The 17,110-nt window shown below is 46.6% G+C and overlaps 15 non-coding genes across 15 annotated transcripts; 4 read left to right on the top strand and 11 right to left on the bottom strand.

The window, feature by feature from the left end:
• Window positions 1-80: 80 nt before the first annotated feature.
• Window positions 81-153, top strand: TRNAN-GUU (transfer RNA asparagine (anticodon GUU)). The gene has a single exon. It is a non-coding gene; the product is annotated as a tRNA-Asn (tRNA).
• A 1,098-nt stretch (window positions 154-1,251) lies between these two features.
• Window positions 1,252-1,324, top strand: TRNAN-GUU (transfer RNA asparagine (anticodon GUU)). Its single transcript has one exon. It is a non-coding gene; the product is annotated as a tRNA-Asn (tRNA).
• Window positions 1,325-1,839: 515 nt separating this feature from the next.
• On the top strand, window positions 1,840-1,912 carry TRNAN-GUU (transfer RNA asparagine (anticodon GUU)). Its single transcript has one exon. It is a non-coding gene; the product is annotated as a tRNA-Asn (tRNA).
• Window positions 1,913-2,276: 364 nt separating this feature from the next.
• On the top strand, window positions 2,277-2,349 carry TRNAN-GUU (transfer RNA asparagine (anticodon GUU)). The gene has a single exon. It is a non-coding gene; the product is annotated as a tRNA-Asn (tRNA).
• A 1,172-nt stretch (window positions 2,350-3,521) lies between these two features.
• On the bottom strand, window positions 3,522-3,594 carry TRNAN-GUU (transfer RNA asparagine (anticodon GUU)). The gene has a single exon. It is a non-coding gene; the product is annotated as a tRNA-Asn (tRNA).
• Window positions 3,595-6,451: 2,857 nt separating this feature from the next.
• On the bottom strand, window positions 6,452-6,524 carry TRNAN-GUU (transfer RNA asparagine (anticodon GUU)). The gene has a single exon. It is a non-coding gene; the product is annotated as a tRNA-Asn (tRNA).
• Window positions 6,525-7,038: 514 nt separating this feature from the next.
• On the bottom strand, window positions 7,039-7,111 carry TRNAN-GUU (transfer RNA asparagine (anticodon GUU)). The gene has a single exon. It is a non-coding gene; the product is annotated as a tRNA-Asn (tRNA).
• A 2,415-nt stretch (window positions 7,112-9,526) lies between these two features.
• Window positions 9,527-9,599, bottom strand: TRNAN-GUU (transfer RNA asparagine (anticodon GUU)). The gene has a single exon. It is a non-coding gene; the product is annotated as a tRNA-Asn (tRNA).
• A 365-nt stretch (window positions 9,600-9,964) lies between these two features.
• TRNAN-GUU (transfer RNA asparagine (anticodon GUU)) lies at window positions 9,965-10,037 on the bottom strand. The gene has a single exon. It is a non-coding gene; the product is annotated as a tRNA-Asn (tRNA).
• A 660-nt stretch (window positions 10,038-10,697) lies between these two features.
• TRNAN-GUU (transfer RNA asparagine (anticodon GUU)) lies at window positions 10,698-10,770 on the bottom strand. Its single transcript has one exon. It is a non-coding gene; the product is annotated as a tRNA-Asn (tRNA).
• Window positions 10,771-12,308: 1,538 nt separating this feature from the next.
• On the bottom strand, window positions 12,309-12,381 carry TRNAN-GUU (transfer RNA asparagine (anticodon GUU)). The gene has a single exon. It is a non-coding gene; the product is annotated as a tRNA-Asn (tRNA).
• Window positions 12,382-13,330: 949 nt separating this feature from the next.
• Window positions 13,331-13,403, bottom strand: TRNAN-GUU (transfer RNA asparagine (anticodon GUU)). Its single transcript has one exon. It is a non-coding gene; the product is annotated as a tRNA-Asn (tRNA).
• Window positions 13,404-13,477: 74 nt separating this feature from the next.
• On the bottom strand, window positions 13,478-13,550 carry TRNAN-GUU (transfer RNA asparagine (anticodon GUU)). The gene has a single exon. It is a non-coding gene; the product is annotated as a tRNA-Asn (tRNA).
• A 1,098-nt stretch (window positions 13,551-14,648) lies between these two features.
• TRNAN-GUU (transfer RNA asparagine (anticodon GUU)) lies at window positions 14,649-14,721 on the bottom strand. The gene has a single exon. It is a non-coding gene; the product is annotated as a tRNA-Asn (tRNA).
• Window positions 14,722-16,110: 1,389 nt separating this feature from the next.
• TRNAN-GUU (transfer RNA asparagine (anticodon GUU)) lies at window positions 16,111-16,183 on the bottom strand. Its single transcript has one exon. It is a non-coding gene; the product is annotated as a tRNA-Asn (tRNA).
• Between the last annotated feature and the right edge of the window lie 927 nt (window positions 16,184-17,110).

Below are 17,110 nucleotides of genomic sequence, written 5' to 3'. Positions count from 1 at the left end.
GCTGCCGTGTTGTGAAGTCTCAAATGTAACGTAAAAAGCCAAAGTTTTTCCACAATACCTGACGACCGTTTAATTTTTGAGCTTCCGTGGCGCAATGGTTAGCGCGTTCGGCTGTTAACCGAAAGGTTGGTGGTTCGAGCCCACCCGGGAGCGGTGTTGTGAGATCTCAAACGTAATGTCAAATGCCAAAGTTTTTCCACAACACCTGACGAACATTTAATCTTTGGGCTTCCGTGGCGCAATGGTTAGCGCGTTCGGCAGTTAACTGAAAGGTTGGTGGTTCGAGACCATCCGGGAGCGGTGTTGTGAGGTCTCAGATGTGACGTAAAAAGTCAAAGTTTTTCCACAATACCTGACGACCATTTAATTTTTGAGCTTCCGTGGCGCAATGGTTAGCGCGTTCGGCTGTTAACCGAAAGGTTGGTGGTTCGAGCCCATCCGGGAGCGGTAATGTGAGGTCTTAGATGTAACGTAAAATTCAGAGTTTTTTAAAAATACCTGACGAACATTTAATCTTTGGGCTTCCGTGGCGCAATGGTTAGCGCGTTCGGCTGTTAACCGAAAAGTTGGTGGTTCGAGCCCATCCGTGAGCGGTGTTGTGAGGTCTCAGATGTGACGTAAAAAGTCAAAGTTTTTCCACAATACCTGACGAACATTTAATTTTTGGGCTTCCGTGAAGCAATGGTTAACGCCGTCGGCTGTTAACCGAAAGGTTGGTGGTTCGAGCCCATCCGGGAGCTGTGTTGTGAGGTCTTAGATGTAGTGTAAATATCAGAGTTTTTTAAAAATACCTGACGAACATTTAATCGTTGGGCTTCCGTTTCAATGGTTAACGCCGTCGGCTGTTAACCGAAAGGTTGGTGGTTCGAGCCCATCCGGGAGCGGTGTTGTGAGGTCTTAGATGTAACGTAAAATTCAGAGTTTTTTAAAAATACCTGACGAACATTTAATCTTTGGGCTTCCGTGGCGCAATGGTTAGCGCGTTCAGCTGTTATTCAAAAGGTTTGTGGTTCGAGCCCATCCGGGAGCGGTGTTTTGAAGTCTCGGATGTGACGTAAAAAGTCAGAGTTTTTCCACAATACCTGACGACCATTTCATTTCTGAGCTTCCTTGGCTCGAAGGTTAGCGCGTTCGGATGTTAACCAAAAGGTTGGTGGTTCGAGCCCACCCGGCTGCCGTGTTGTGAAGTCTCAAATGTAACGTAAAAAGCCAAAGTTTTTCCACAATACCTGACGACCGTTTAATTTTTGAGCTTCCGTGGCGCAATGGTTAGCGCGTTCGGCTGTTAACCGAAAGGTTGGTGGTTCGAGCCCACCCGGGAGCGGTGTTGTGAGATCTCAAACGTAATGTCAAATGCCAAAGTTTTTCCACAACACCTGACGAACATTTAATCTTTGGGCTTCCGTGGCGCAATGGTTAGCGCGTTCGGCAGTTAACTGAAAGGTTGGTGGTTCGAGACCATCCGGGAGCGGTGTTGTGAGGTCTCAGATGTAACGTAAAAAGCCAAAGTTTTTCCACAATACCTGACGACCGTTTAATTTTTGAGCTTCCGTGGCGCAATGGTTAGCGCGTTCGGCAGTTAACCGAAAGGTTGGTGGTTCGAGCCCACCCGGGAGCGGTGTTGTGAGATCTCAAACGTAATGTCAAATGCCAAAGTTTTTCCACAATACCTGACGAACATTTAATCTTTGGGCTTCCGTGGCGCAATGGTTAGCGCGTTCGGCAGTTAACTGAAAGGTTGGTGGTTCGAGACCATCCGGGAGCGGTGTTGTGAGGTCTCAGATGTGACGTAAAAAGTCAAAGTTTTTCCACAATACCTGACGACCATTTAATTTTTGAGCTTCCGTGGCGCAATGGTTAGCGCGTTCGGCTGTTAACCGAAAGGTTGGTGGTTCGAGCCCACCCGGGAGCGGTGTTGTGAAATCTCACATGTAACGTAAAAATCCAAAGTTTTTCCACAATACCTGACGAACATTTAATCGTTGGGCTTCCGTTTCAATGGTTAACGCCGTCGGCTGTTAACCGAAAGGTTGGTGGTTCGAGCCCATCCGGGAGCGGTGTTGTGAAGTCTTAGATGTAACGTAAAATTCAGAGTTTTTTAAAAATAACTGACGAACATTTAATTTTTGGGCTTCCGTGGCGCAATGGTTAGCGCGTTCGGCTGTTAACCGAAAGGTTGGTGGTTCGAGCCCATCCGGGAGCGGTAATGTGAGGTCTTAGATGTAACGTAAAATTCAGAGTTTTTTAAAAATACCTGACGAACATTTAATCTTTGGGCTTCCGTGGCGCAATGGTTAGCGCGTTCGGCTGTTAACCGAAAGGTTGGTGGTTCGAGCCCACCCGGGAGCGGTGTTGTGAGATCTCAAACGTAATGTCAAATGCCAAAGTTTTTCCACAACACCTGACGAACATTTAATCTTTGGGCTTCCGTGGCGCAATGGTTAGCGCGTTCGGCAGTTAACTGAAAGGTTGGTGGTTCGAGACCATCCGGGAGCGGTGTTGTGAGGTCTCAGATGTGACGTAAAAAGTCAAAGTTTTTCCACAATACCTGACGACCATTTAATTTTTGAACTTCCGTGGCGCAATGGTTAGCGCGTTCGGCTGTTAACCGAAAGGTTGGTGGTTCGAGCCCATCCGGGAGCGGTAATGTGAGGTCTTAGATGTAACGTAAAATTCAGAGTTTTTTAAAAATACCTGACGAACATTTAATCTTTGGGCTTCCGTGGCGCAATGGTTAGCGCGTTCGGCTGTTAACCGAAAAGTTGGTGGTTCGAGCCCATCCGTGAGCGGTGTTGTGAGGTCTCAGATGTGACGTAAAAAGTCAAAGTTTTTCCACAATACCTGACGAACATTTAATTTTTGGGCTTCCGTGAAGCAATGGTTAACGCCGTCGGCTGTTAACCGAAAGGTTGGTGGTTCGAGCCCATCCGGGAGCTGTGTTGTGAGGTCTTAGATGTAGTGTAAATATCAGAGTTTTTTAAAAATACCTGACGAACATTTAATCGTTGGGCTTCCGTTTCAATGGTTAACGTCGTCGGCTGTTAACCGAAAGGTTGGTGGTTCGAGCCCATCCGGGAGCGGTGTTGTGAGGTCTTAGATGTAACGTAAAATTCAGAGTTTTTTAAAAATACCTGACGAACATTTAATCTTTGGGCTTCCGTGGCGCAATGGTTAGCGCGTTCAGCTGTTATTCAAAAGGTTTGTGGTTCGAGCCCATCCGGGAGCGGTGTTTTGAAGTCTCGGATGTGACGTAAAAAGTCAGAGTTTTTCCACAATACCTGACGACCATTTCATTTCTGAGCTTCCTTGGCTCGAAGGTTAGCGCGTTCGGATGTTAACCAAAAGGTTGGTGGTTCGAGCCCACCCGGCTGCCGTGTTGTGAAGTCTCAAATGTAACGTAAAAAGCCAAAGTTTTTCCACAATACCTGACGACCGTTTAATTTTTGAGCTTCCGTGGCGCAATGGTTAGCGCGTTCGGCTGTTAACCGAAAGGTTGGTGGTTCGAGCCCATCTCACAACACCGCTCCCGGGTGGGCTCGAACCACCAACCTTTCGGTTAACAGCCGAACGCGCTAACCATTGCGCCACGGAAGCTCAAAAATTAAACGGTCGTCAGGTATTGTGGAAAATATTTGGCTTTTTACGTTACATTTGAGACTTCACAACACGGCAGCCGGGTGGGCTCGAACCACCAACCTTTTGGTTAACATCCGAACGCGCTAACCTTCGAGCCAAGGAAGCTCAGAAATGAAATGGTCGTCAGGTATTGTGGAAAAACTCTGACTTTTTACGTCACATCCGAGACTTCAAAACACCGCTCCCGGATGGGCTCGAACCACAAACCTTTTGAATAACAGCTGAACGCGCTAACCATTGCGCCACGGAAGCCCAAAAATTAAATGTTCGTCAGATATTTTTAAAAAACTCTGAATTTTACGTTACATCTAAGACCTCACAACACCGCTCCCGGATGGGCTCGAACCACCAACCTTTCGGTTAACAGCCGACGGCGTTAGCCATTGCGCAACGGAAGCCCAAAGATTAAATGTTCGTCAGGTATTGTGGAAAAAATTTGGATTTTTACGTTACATGTGAGATCTCACAACACAGCTCCCGGATGGGCTCGAACCACCAACCTTTCGGTTAACAGCCGACGGCGTTAACCATTGCTTCACGGAAGCCCAAAAATTAAATGTTCGTCAGGTATTGTGTTTAAACTTTGGATTTTTACGTTACATGTGAGATTTCACAACACCGCTCCCGGGTGGGCTCGAACCACCAACCTTTTGAATAACAGCTGAACGCTCTAAACATTGCGCCAAGGAAGCCCAAAAATTAAATGTTCGTCAGTTATTTTTAAAAAACTCTGAATTTTACGTTACATCTAAGACCTCACAACACCGCTCCCGGATGGGCTCGAACCACCAACCTTTCGGTTAACAGCCGACGGCGTTAACCATTGAAACGGAAGCCCAACGATTAAATGTTCGTCAGGTATTGTGGAAAAACTTTGGATTTTTACGTTACATGTGAGATTTCACAACACCGCTCCCGGGTGGGCTCGAACCACCAACCTTTCGGTTAACAGCCGAACGCGCTAACCATTGCACCACGGAAGCTCAAAAATTAAATGGTCGTCAGGTATTGTGGAAAAACTTTGACTTTTTACGTCACATCTGAGACCTCACAACACCGCTCACGGATGGGCTCGAACCACCAACCTTTAGGTTAACAGCCGAACGCGCTAACCATTGCGCCACGGAAGCCCAAAGATTAAATGTTCGTCAGGTATTTTTAAAAAACTCTGAATTTTACGTTACATCTAAGACCTCACATTACCGCTCCCGGATGGGCTCGAACCACCAACCTTTCGGTTAACAGCCGAACGCGCTAACCATTGCGCCACGGAAGCTCAAAAATTAAATGGTCGTCAGGTATTGTGGAAAAACTTTGACTTTTTACGTCACATCTGAGACCTCACAACACCGCTCCCGGATGGTCTCGAACCACCAACCTTTCAGTTAACTGCCGAACGCGCTAACCATTGCGCCACGGAAGCCCAAAGATTAAATGTTCGTCAGGTATCGTGGAAAAACTTTGGCATTTGACATTACGTTTGAGATCTCACAACACCGCTCCCGGGTGGGCTCGAACCACCAACCTTTCGGTTAACAGACGAACGCGCTAACCATTGCGCCACGGAAGCTCAAAAAATAAACGGTCGTCAGGTATTGTGGAAAAACTTTGGCTTTTTACGTTACATTTGAGAGCTCACAACACCGCTCCCGGGTGGGCTCGAACCAATAACCTTTCGGTTAACAGCCGAACGCGCTAACCATTGCGCCACGGAAGCCCAAAGATTAAATGTTCGTCAGGTATTTTTAAAAAACTCTGAATTTTACGTTACATCTAAGACCTCACATTACCGCTCCCGGATGGGCTCGAACCACCAACCTTTCGGTTAACAGCCGAACGCGCTAACCATTGCGCCACGGCAGCCCAAAAATTAAATGTTCGTCAGTTGTTTTTAAAAAACTCTGAATTTTACGTTACATCTAAGACCTCACAACACCGCTCCCGGATGGGCTTGAACCACCAACCTTTCGGTTAACAGCCGACGGCATTAACCATTGAAACGGAAGCCCAACGATTAAATGTTCGTCAGGTATTGTGGAAAAACTTTGGATTTTTACGTTACATGTGAGATTTCACTTCACCGCTCCCGGGTGGGCTCGAACTACCAACCTTTCGGTTAACAGCCGAACGCGCTAACCATTGCGCCACGGAAGCTCAAAAATTAAATGGTCGTCAGGTATTGTGGAAAAACTTTGACTTTTTACGTCACATCTGAGACCTCACAACACCGCTCCCGGATGGTCTCGAACCACCAACCTTTCAGTTAACTGCCGAACGCGCTAACCATTGCGCCACGGAAGCCCAAAGACTAAATGTTCGTCAGGTATTGTGGAAAAACTTTGGCATTTGACATTACGTTTGAGATCTCACAACACAGCTCCCGGATGGGCTCGAACCACCAACCTTTCGGTTAACAGCCGACGGCGTTAACCATTGCTTCACGGAAGCCCAAAAATTAAATGTTCGTCAGGTATTGTGGAAAAACTTTGACTTTTTACGTCACATTTGAGAGCTCACAACACCGCTCCCGGGTGGGCTCGAACCACCAACCTTTTGAATAACAGCTGAACGCTCTAAACATTGCGCCAAGGAAGCCCAAAAATTAAATGTTCGTCAGTTATTTTTAAAAAACTCTGAATTTTACGTTACATCTAAGACCTCACAACACCGCTCCCGGATGGGCTCGAACCACCAACCTTTCGGTTAACAGCCGACGGCGTTAACCATTGCGCAACGGAAGCCCAAAGACTAAATGTTCGTCAGGTATTGTGGAAAAACTTTGGCATTTGACATTACGTTTGAGATCTCACAACACCGCTCCCGGGTGGGCTCGAACCACCAACCTTTCGGTTAACAGCCGAACGCGCTAACCATTGCGCCACGGAAGCTCAAAAATTAAACGGTCGTCAGGTATTGTGGAAAATATTTGGCTTTTTACGTTACATTTGAGACTTCACAACACGGCAGCCGGGTGGGCTCGAACCACCAACCTTTTGGTTAACATCCGAACGCGCTAACCTTCGAGCCAAGGAAGCTCAGAAATGAAATGGTCGTCAGGTATTGTGGAAAAACTCTGACTTTTTACGTCACATCCGAGACTTCAAAACACCGCTCCCGGATGGGCTCGAACCACAAACCTTTTGAATAACAGCTGAACGCGCTAACCATTGCGCCACGGAAGCCCAAAAATTAAATGTTCGTCAGATATTTTTAAAAAACTCTGAATTTTACGTTACATCTAAGACCTCACAACACCGCTCCCGGATGGGCTCGAACCACCAACCTTTCGGTTAACAGCCGACGGCGTTAACCATTGCGCAACGGAAGCCCAAAGATTAAATGTTCGTCAGGTATTGTGGAAAAAATTTGGATTTTTACGTTACATGTGAGATCTCACAACACCGCTCCCGGGTGGGCTCGAACCACCAACCTTTCGGTTAACAGCCGAACGCGCTAACCATTGCGCCACGGAAGCCCAAAAATTAAATGTTCGTCAGGTATTGTGGAAAAACTTTGACTTTTTACGTCACATCTGAGACCTCACAACACCCCTCACGGATGGGCTCGAACCACCAACCTTTCGGTTAACAGCCGAACGCGCTAACCATTGCGCCACGGAAGCCCAAAAATTAAATGGTCGTCGGGTATTGTAGAAACACTTTGGCTTTTTACGTTACATGTGAGACCTCACAACACCGCTCCCGGGTGGGCTCGAACCACCAACCTTTCGGTTAACAGCCGAACGCACTAACCATTGCGCCACGGAAGCCCAAAGATTAAATGTTCGTCAGGTATTTTTAAAAAACTCTGAATTTTACGTTACATCTAAGACCTCACATTACCGCTCCCGGATGGGCTCGAACCACCAACCTTTCGGTTAACATCCGAACGCGCTAACCTTCGAGCCAAGGAAGCTCAGAAATGAAATGGTCGTCAGGTGTTGTGGAAAAACTCTGACTTTTTACGTCACATCCGAGACTTCAAAACACCGCTCCCGGATGGGCTCGAACCACAAACCTTTTGAATAACAGCTGAACGCGCTAACCATTGCGCCACGGAAGCCCAAAAATTAAATGTTCGTCAGATATTTTTAAAAAACTCTGAATTTTACGTTACATCTAAGACCTCACAACACCGCTCCCGGATGGGCTCGAACCACCAACCTTTCGGTTAACAGCCGACGGCGTTAACCATTGCGCAACGGAAGCCCAAAAATTAAATGTTCGTCAGGTATTGTGGAAAAACTTTGACTTTTTACGTCACATCTGAGACCTCACAACACCCCTCACGGATGGGCTCGAACCACCAACCTTTCGGTTAACAGCCGAACGCGCTAACCATTGCGCCACGGAAGCCCAAAAATTAAATGGTCGTCGGGTATTGTAGAAATACTTTGGCTTTTTACGTTACATGTGAGACCTCACAACACCGCTCCCGGGTGGGCTCGAACCACCAACCTTTCGGTTAACAGCCGAACGCACTAACCATTGCGCCACGGAAGCCCAAAGATTAAATGTTCGTCAGGTATTTTTAAAAAACTCTGAATTTTACGTTACATCTAAGACCTCACATTACCGCTCCCGGATGGGCTCGAACCACCAACCTTTCGGTTAACAGCCGAACGCGCTAACCATTGCGCCACGGAAGCCCAAAAATTAAATGTTCGTCAGTTATTTTTAAAAAATTCTGAATTTTACACTACATCTAAGACCTCACAACACAGCTCCCGGATGGGCTCGAACCACCAACCTTTCGGTTAACAGCCGACAGCGTTAACCATTGCTTCACGGAAGCCCAAAAATTAAATGTTCGTCAGGTATTGTGGAAAAACTTTGACTTTTTACGTCACATTTGAGAGCTCACAACACCGCTCCCGGGTGGGCTCGAACCAACAACCTTTTGAATAACAGCTGAACGCTCTAAACATTGCGCCAAGGAAGCCCAAAAATTAAATGTTCGTCAGTTTTTTTTAAAAAACTCTGAATTTTACGTTACATCTAAGACCTCACAACACCGCTCCCGGATGGGCTCGAACCACCAACCTTTCGGTTAACAGCCGACGGCGTTAACCATTGAAACGGAAGCCCAACGATTAAATGTTCGTCAGGTATTGTGTTTAAACTTTGGATTTTTACGTTACATGTGAGATTTCACAACACCGCTCCCGAGTGGGCTCGAACCACCAACCTTTCGGTTAACAGCCGAACGCGCTAACCATTGCGCCACGGAAGCTCAAAAATTAAATGGTCGTCAGGTATTGTGGAAAAACTTTGACTTTTTACGTCACATCTGAGAACTCACAACACCGCTCACGGATGGGCTCGAACCACCAACCTTTCGGTTAACAGCCGAACGCGCTAACCATTGCGCCACGGAAGCCCAAAAATTAAATGTTCGTCAGTTATTTTTAAAAAATTCTGAATTTTACACTACATCTAAGACCTCACAACACAGCTCCCGGATGGGCTCGAACCACCAACCTTTCGGTTAACAGCCGACGGCGTTAACCATTGCTTCACGGAAGCCCAAAAATTAAATGTTCGTCAGGTATTGTGGAAAAACTTTGACTTTTTACGTCACATTTGAGAGCTCACAACACCGCTCCCGGGTGGGCTCGAACCACCAACCTTTTGAATAACAGCTGAACGCTCTAAACATTGCGCCAAGGAAGCCCAAAAATTAAATGTTCGTCAGTTTTTTTTAAAAAACTCTGAATTTTACGTTACAACTAAGACCTCACAACACCGCTCCCGGATGGGCTCGAACCACCAACCTTTCGGTTAACAGCCGACGGCGTTAACCATTGAAACGGAAGCCCAACGATTAAATGTTCGTCAGGTATTGTGGAATAACTTTGGATTTTTACGTTACATGTGAGATTTCACAACACCGCTCCCGGGTGGGCTCGAACCACCAACCTTTCGGTTAACAGCCGAACGCGCTAACCATTGCGCCACGGAAGCTCAAAAATTAAATGGTCGTCAGGTATTGTGGAAAAACTTTGACTTTTTACGTCACATCTGAGACCTCACAACACCGCTCACGGATGGGCTCGAACCACCAACCTTTCGGTTAACAGCCGAACGCGCTAACCATTGCGCCACGGAAGCCCAAAGATTAAATGTTCGTCAGGTATTTTTAAAAAACTCTGAATTTTACGTTACATCCAAGACCTCAAATTACCGCTCCCGGATGGGCTCGAACCACCAACCTTTCGGTTAACAGCCGACGGCGTTAACCATTGAAACGGAAGCCCAACGATTAAATGTTCGTCAGGTATTGTGGAAAAACTTTGGATTTTTACGTTACATGTGAGATTTCACTTCACCGCTCCCGGGTGGGCTCGAACCACCAACCTTTCGGTTAACAGCCGAACGCGCTAACCATTGCGCCACGGAAGCCCAAAGACTAAATGTTCGTCAGGTATTGTGGAAAAACTTTGGCAGTTGACATTACGTTTGAGATCTCACAACACCGCTCCCGGGTGGGCTAGAACCACCAACCTTTCGGTTAACAGCCGAACGCGCTAACCATTGCGCCACGGAAGCCCAAAAATTAATTGTTCGTCAGTTATTTTTAAAAAAACTCTGAATTTTACACTACATCTAAGACCTCACAACACAGCTCCCGGATGGGCTCGAACCACCAACCTTTCGGTTAACAGCCGACGGCGTTAACCATTGCTTCACGGAAGCCCAAAAATTAAATGTTCGTCAGGTATTGTGGAAAAACTTTGACTTTTTACGTCACATTTGAGAGCTCACAACACCGCTCCCGGGTGGGCTCGAACCACCAACCTTTTGAATAACAGCTGAACGCTCTAAACATTGCGCCAAGGAAGCCCAAAAATTAAATGTTCGTCAGTTATTTTTAAAAACCCTGAATTTTACGTTACATCTAAGACCTCACAACACCGCTCCCGGATGGGCTCGAACCACCAACCTTTCGGTTAACAGCCGACGGCGTTAACCATTGCGCAACGGAAGCCCAAAGACTAAATGTTCGTCAGGTATTGTGGAAAAACTTTGGCATTTGACATTACGTTTGAGATCACACAACACCGCTCCCGGGTGGGCTCGAACCACCAACCTTTCGGTTAACAGCCGAACGCGCTAACCATTGCGCCACGGAAGCTCAAAAATTAAACGGTCGTCAGGTATTGTGGAAAATATTTGGCTTTTTACGTTACATTTGAGACTTCACAACACGGCAGCCGGGTGGGCTCGAACCACCAACCTTTTGGTTAACATCCGAACGCGCTAACCTTCGAGCCAAGGAAGCTCAGAAATGAAATGGTCGTCAGGTATTGTGGAAAAACTCTGACTTTTTACGTCACATCCGAGACTTCAAAACACCGCTCCCGGATGGGCTCGAACCACAAACCTTTTGAATAACAGCTGAACGCGCTAACCATTGCGCCACGGAAGCCCAAAAATTAAATGTTCGTCAGATATTTTTAAAAAACTCTGAATTTTACGTTACATCTAAGACCTCACAACACCGCTCCCGGATGGGCTCGAACCACCAACCTTTCGGTTAACAGCCGACGGCGTTAACCATTGCGCAACGGAAGCCCAAAGATTAAATGTTCGTCAGGTATTGTGGAAAAAATTTGGATTTTTACGTTACATGTGAGATCTCACAACACCGCTCCCGGGTGGGCTCGAACCACCAACCTTTCGGTTAACAGCCGAACGCGCTAACCATTGCGCCACAGAAGCCCAAAAATTAAATGTTCGTCAGGTATTGTGGAAAAACTTTGACTTTTTACGTCACATCTGAGACCTCACAACACCGCTCACGGATGGGCTCGAACCACCAACCTTTCGGTTAACAGCCGAACGCGCTAACCATTGCGCCACGGAAGCCCAAAAATTAAATGGTCGTCGGGTATTGTAGAAACACTTTGGCTTTTTACGTTACATGTGAGACCTCACAACACCGCTCCCGGGTGGGCTCGAACCACCAACCTTTCGGTTAACAGCCGAACGCACTAACCATTGCGCCACGGAAGCCCAAAGATTAAATGTTCGTCAGGTATTTTTAAAAAACTCTGAATTTTACGTTACATCTAAGACCTCACATTACCGCTCCCGGATGGGCTCGAACCACCAACCTTTCGGTTAACAGCCGAACGCGCTAACCATTGCGCCACGGAAGCCCAAAAATTAAATGTTCGTCAGTTATTTTTAAAAAATTCTGAATTTTACACAACATCTAAGACCTCACAACACAGCTCCCGGATGGGCTCGAACCACCAACCTTTCGGTTAACAGCCGACGGCGTTAACCATTGCTTCACGGAAGCCCAAAAATTAAATGTTCGTCAGGTATTGTGGAAAAACTTTGACTTTTTACGTCACATTTGAGAGCTCACAACACCGCTCCCGGGTGGGCTCGAACCACCAACCTTTTGAATAACAGCTGAACGCTCTAAACATTGCGCCAAGGAAGCCCAAAAATTAAATGTTCGTCAGTTTTTTTTAAAAAACTCTGAATTTTACGTTACATCTAAGACCTCACAACACCGCTCCCGGATGGGCTCGAACCACCAACCTTTCGGTTAACAGCCGACGGCGTTAACCATTGAAACGGAAGCCCAACGATTAAATGTTCGTCAGGTATTGTGGAAAAACTTTGGATTTTTACGTTACATGTGAGATTTCACAACACCGCTCCCGGGTGGGCTCGAACCACCAACCTTTCGGTTAACAGCCGAACGCGCTAACCATTGCGCCACGGAAGCTCAAAAATTAAATGGTCGTCAGGTATTGTGGAAAAACTTTGACTTTTTACGTCACATCTGAGACCTCACAACACCGCTCACGGATGGGCTCGAACCACCAACCTTTCGGTTAACAGCCGAACGCGCTAACCATTGCGCCACGGAAGCCCAAAGATTAAATGTTCGTCAGGTATTTTTAAAAAACTCTGAATTTTACGTTACATCTAAGACCTCAAATTACCGCTCCCGGATGGGCTCGAACCACCAACCTTTCGGTTAACAGCCGACGGCGTTAACCATTGAAACGGAAGCCCAACGATTAAATGTTCGTCAGGTATTGTGGAAAAACTTTGGATTTTTACGTTACATGTGAGATTTCACAACACCGCTCCCGGGTGGGCTCGAACCACCAACGTTTCGGTTAACAGCCGAACGCGCTAACCATTGCGCCACGGAAGCTCAAAAATTAAATGGTCGTCAGGTATTGTGGAAAAACTTTGACTTTTTACGTCACATCTGAGACCTCACAACACCGCTCACGGATGGGCTCGAACCACCAACCTTTCGGTTAACAGCCGAACGCGCTAACCATTGCGCCACGGAAGCCCAAAGATTAAATGTTCGTCAGGTATTTTTAAAAAACTCTGAATTTTACGTTACATCTAAGACCTCAAATTACCGCTCCCGGATGGGCTCGAACCACCAACCTTTCGGTTAACAGCCGAACGCGCTAACCATTGCGCCACGGAAGCCCAAAAATTAAATGTTCGTCAGTTATTTTTAAAAAACTCTGAATTTTACGTTACATCTAAGACCTCACAACACCGCTCCCGGATGGGCTCGAACCACCAACCTTTCGGTTAACAGCCGACGGCGTTAACCATTGAAACGGAAGCCCAACGATTAAATGTTCGTCAGGTATTGTGGAAAAACTTTGGATTTTTACGTTACATGTGAGATTTCACAACACCGCTCCCGGGTGGGCTCGAACCACCAACCTTTCGGTTAACAGCCGAACGCGCTAACCATTGCGCCACGGAAGCTCAAAAATTAAATGGTCGTCAGGTATTGTGGAAAAACTTTGACTTATTACGTCACATCTGAGACCTCACAACACCGCTCCCGGGTGGGCTCGAACCACCAACCTTTCGGTTAACAGCCGAACGCGCTAACCATTGCGCCACGGAAGCTCAAAAATTAAACGGTCGTCAGGTATTGTGGAAAAACTTTGGCTTTTTACGTTACATTTGAGACTTCACAACACGGCAGCCGGGTGGGCTCGAACCACCAACCTTTTGGTTAACATCCGAACGCGCTAACCTTCGAGCCAAGGAAGCTCAGAAATGAAATGGTCGTCAGGTATTGTGGAAAAACTCTGACTTTTTACGTCACATCCGAGACTTCAAAACACCGCTCCCGGATGGGCTCGAACCACAAACCTTTTGAATAACAGCTGAACGCGCTAACCATTGCGCCACGGAAGCCCAAAGATTAAATGTTCGTCAGGTATTTTTAAAAAACTCTGAATTTTACGTTACATCTAAGACCTCACAACACCGCTCCCGGATGGGCTCGAACCACCAACCTTTCGGTTAACAGCCGACGGCGTTAACCATTGAAACGGAAGCCCAACGATTAAATGTTCGTCAGGTATTTTTAAAAAACTCTGATATTTACACTACATCTAAGACCTCACAACACAGCTCCCGGATGGGCTCGAACCACCAACCTTTCGGTTAACAGCCGACGGCGTTAACCATTGCTTCACGGAAGCCCAAAAATTAAATGTTCGTCAGGTATTGTGGAAAAACTTTGACTTTTTACGTCACATCTGAGACCTCACAACACCGCTCACGGATGGGCTCGAACCACCAACTTTTCGGTTAACAGCCGAACGCGCTAACCATTGCGCCACGGAAGCCCAAAGATTAAATGTTCGTCAGGTATTTTTAAAAAACTCTGAATTTTACGTTACATCTAAGACCTCACATTACCGCTCCCGGATGGGCTCGAACCACCAACCTTTCGGTTAACAGCCGAACGCGCTAACCATTGCGCCACGGAAGCTCAAAAATTAAATGGTCGTCAGGTATTGTGGAAAAACTTTGACTTTTTACGTCACATCTGAGACCTCACAACACCGCTCCCGGATGGTCTCGAACCACCAACCTTTCAGTTAACTGCCGAACGCGCTAACCATTGCGCCACGGAAGCCCAAAGATTAAATGTTCGTCAGGTGTTGTGGAAAAACTTTGGCATTTGACATTACGTTTGAGATCTCACAACACCGCTCCCGGGTGGGCTCGAACCACCAACCTTTCGGTTAACAGCCGAACGCGCTAACCATTGCGCCACGGAAGCTCAAAAATTAAACGGTCGTCAGGTATTGTGGAAAAACTTTGGCTTTTTACGTTACATTTGAGACTTCACAACACGGCAGCCGGGTGGGCTCGAACCACCAACCTTTTGGTTAACATCCGAACGCGCTAACCTTCGAGCCAAGGAAGCTCAGAAATGAAATGGTCGTCAGGTATTGTGGAAAAACTCTGAATTTTTACGTCACATCCGAGACTTCAAAACACCGCTCCCGGATGGGCTCGAACCACAAACCTTTTGAATAACAGCTGAACGCGCTAACCATTGCGCCACGGAAGCCCAAAGATTAAATGTTCGTCAGGTATTTTTAAAAAACTCTGAATTTTACGTTACATCTAAGACCTCACAACACCGCTCCCGGATGGGCTCGAACCACCAACCTTTCGGTTAACAGCCGACGGCGTTAACCATTGAAACGGAAGCCCAACGATTAAATGTTCGTCAGGTATTTTTAAAAAACTCTGATATTTACACTACATCTAAGACCTCACAACACAGCTCCCGGATGGGCTCGAACCACCAACCTTTCGGTTAACAGCCGACGGCGTTAACCATTGCTTCACGGAAGCCCAAATATTAAATGTTCGTCAGGTATTGTGGAAAAACTTTGACTTTTTACGTCACATCTGAGACCTCACAACACCGCTCACGGATGGGCTCGAACCACCAACTTTTCGGTTAACAGCCGAACGCGCTAACCATTGCGCCACGGAAGCCCAAAGATTAAATGTTCGTCAGGTATTTTTAAAAAACTCTGAATTTTACGTTACATCTAAGACCTCACATTACCGCTCCCGGATGGGCTCGAACCACCAACCTTTCGGTTAACAGCCGAACGCGCTAACCATTGCGCCACGGAAGCCCAAAAATTAAGTGTTCGTCAGTTATTTTTAAAAAACTCTGAATTTTACGTTACATCTAAGACTTCACAACACCGCTCCCGGATGGGCTCGAACCACCAACCTTTCGGTTAACAGCCGACGGCGTTAACCATTGAAACGGAAGCCCAACGATTAAATGTTCGTCAGGTATTGTGGAAAAACTTTGGATTTTTACGTTACATGTGAGATTTCACAACACCGCTCCCGGGTGGGCTCGAACCACCAACCTTTCGGTTAACAGCCGAACGCGCTAACCATTGCGCCACAGAAGCTCAAAAATTAAATGGTCGTCAGGTATTGTGGAAAAACTTTGACTTTTTACGTCACATCTGAGACCTCACAACACCGCTCCCGGATGGTCTCGAACCACCAACCTTTCAGTTAACTGCCGAACGCGCTAACCATTGCGCCACGGAAGCCCAAAGATTAAATGTTCGTCAGGTATTGTGGAAAAACTTTGGCATTTGACATTACGTTTGAGATCTCACAACACCGCTCCCGGGTGGGCTCGAACCACCAACCTTTCGGTTAACAGCCGAACGCGCTAACCATTGCGCCACGGAAGCTCAAAAATTAAACGGTCGTCAGGTATTGTGGAAAAACTTTGGCTTTTTACGTTACATTTGAGACTTCACAACACGGCAGCCGGGTGGGCTCGAACCACCAACCTTTTGGTTAACATCCGAACGCGCTAACCTTCGAGCCAAGGAAGCTCAGAAATGAAATGGTCGTCAGGTATTGTGGAAAAACTCTGAATTTTTACGTCACATCCGAGACTTCAAAACACCGCTCCCGGATGGGCTCGAACCACAAACCTTTTGAATAACAGCTGAACGCGCTAACCATTGCGCCACGGAAGCCCAAAGATTAAATGTTCGTCAGGTATTTTTAAAAAACTCTGAATTTTACTTTACATCTAAGACCTCACATTACCGCTCCCGGATGGGCTCGAACCACCAACCTTTCGGTTAACAGCCGAACGCGCTGACCATTGCGCCACGGAAGCCCAAAAATAAAATGTTCGTCAGTTATTTTTAAAAAACTCTGATATTTACACTACATCTAAGACCTCACAACACAGCTCCCGGATGGGCTCGAACCACCAACCTTTCGGTTAACAGCCGACGGCGTTAACCATTGCTTAACGGAAGCCCAAAAATTAAATGTTCGTCAGTTATTGTGGAAAAACTTTGGATTTTTACGTTACATGTGAGATTTCACAACACCGCTCCTGGGTGGGCTCGAACCACCAACCTTTCGGTTAACAGCCGAACGCGCTAACCATTGCGCCACGGAAGCCCAAAGATTAAATGTTCGTCAGGTATTTTTAAAAAACTCTGAATTTTATGTTACATCTAAGACCTCACATTACCGCTCCCGGATGGGCTCGAACCACCAACCTTTCGGTTAACAGCCGAACGCGCTAACCATTGCGCCACGGAAGCTCAAAAATTAAATGGTCGTCAGGTATTGTGGAAAAACTTTGACTTTTT

This window comes from Phalangium opilio, unplaced genomic scaffold (genome assembly GCF_054372755.1).
Source record: "Phalangium opilio isolate 3A_F unplaced genomic scaffold, DU_Popi_V2 ptg000352l_1, whole genome shotgun sequence".
Taxonomy (NCBI): Eukaryota; Metazoa; Arthropoda; class Arachnida; order Opiliones; family Phalangiidae; genus Phalangium; species Phalangium opilio.
The sequence above is the reverse complement of the archived record's forward strand: the minus strand, read 5'-3'. Positions and strand labels throughout refer to the sequence as shown.